The sequence below is a fragment of the Tiliqua scincoides genome, chromosome 4 (genome assembly GCF_035046505.1).
Source record: "Tiliqua scincoides isolate rTilSci1 chromosome 4, rTilSci1.hap2, whole genome shotgun sequence".
Taxonomy (NCBI): domain Eukaryota; kingdom Metazoa; phylum Chordata; class Lepidosauria; order Squamata; family Scincidae; genus Tiliqua; species Tiliqua scincoides.
The window spans coordinates 98272559-98274066 of NC_089824.1; the positions used below are offsets into that span (position 1 = coordinate 98272559).

The 1508-nt window shown below is 43.3% G+C and overlaps 1 pseudogene; it reads right to left on the bottom strand.

Moving 5' to 3' along the window:
- Window positions 1–1186: 1186 nt before the first annotated feature.
- Window positions 1187–1301, bottom strand: LOC136650567 (5S ribosomal RNA; annotated as a pseudogene).
- Between the last annotated feature and the right edge of the window lie 207 nt (window positions 1302–1508).

Consider the following 1508-nt stretch of genomic DNA (forward strand, 5'->3'; position numbering starts at 1 on the left):
AATACATCACTTGTGCATATTCATATTGTGACACAGAAAACAAGGAAGAACACTGTTGGTTCCAGTCCACAAACAGTCTGGGCTCACTAGTTTATTTTGATTAACTTCCAATGGACATCCAGAAACAATCTGGTAAGTCCCAGCCATTATGGAGATGTGTAACCAGTGATGGGTTACTACTGTATATTACTGCAGGTAGATTACCCCTTATCTGGACATTCAAAATCCAAACTATTCTGAAATCTGGGCATTTCTTGTGCTCATTCCCACACCACTGCACATTCAGGCTGTAAATTATATTCTCTGCTGTGTGGTGTGTACAGATGTTGTTGAAAAAGGTCAAAGAGGCCAGCAGCCATTCTTATGGGTAACAGTGAAAAAAGCAAGAGGAAGCATTTCTTATTATATTCATTCAATTATTCAGAAATCTAGACAAATCCAAAATCCAGACACCTTCCCATCCCAAGCAGTCCAGACAAGGGATACTCAACCTGTATTATCTTACTAGGTCACTCAGATTCAGGTCTAGCCTGCTATCTACTCTGGTTTTGTATCTTGTTTATTGCTGTTTCATCTTATCATGGGCATAATGATATGCTAGCAAGTCTCCAAAGAACTTGGTTCCAGTTCTTGTCTCAAACATCTTCATAACCTTTCCAGTCTGTATCACTCAATCCAGACAATAGGACCTGCAAAAGGGCAGGATTAGATGTACCCAAGTAGCATGCAGTAATCAGTAAGACACAAGCGTGCCTCCTGGAACTGACAAGGCAAGGAGTGACAGTCCAGCAAAGTGCACAGTGAAGTGAGACCCAGCCCTAGGTTCGCCACAGACAACTGCAGGGCTGCTCAGTGAAGATATTTTTTAGGATTGGAAGGGCGGGGTACCATTTGCAGTCTAATAGACATGTAGAGCAGGGTCTGTTATGGAGTGGCCTATTTGTGCAATTCTTATTGTTGTTTCTCTACAAAACCACAATTCAGCATTCACACCCAACACAGCACATGATGTTATGAAATAATTCCTCTCCCTCTGACTCCAAAGGAGAGGATGCAGGAAACAGATGCAAACAAGAGGAAATCCCTTAACGTTTGGAGCCAGGTAGGTAGACCACATTGGGCTTGGTAGACAAATGGTCTACCAAGCAATGGTTGGCAACCTTCAGTCTCGAAAGACTATGGTATAAGCCTACAGCACCCGGTATTCCTAGGTGGTCTCCCATCCAAGTACTAACCAGGCCTGACCCTGCTTAGCTTCCGAGATCAGACGAGATCGGGCATGTGCAGGGTAAGCAATGGAAAGGCAAAAAACATTAGTCTCTGAGTGTGATGGTTTTGGTAAGGAAGGACATTTGAGTACCAGCCCAGTTAAGTTTTTTCACACTGAAGCAACACCTAATTAAACCTTTGTGGACAATGTCACAATGTTGCTGCAGCTTTCAGAGGTGTGTGGTTTCTTCACGCACTTTGGATTATTGTGTGGCTGCAATAAGCCCCTAGTTGTCCTG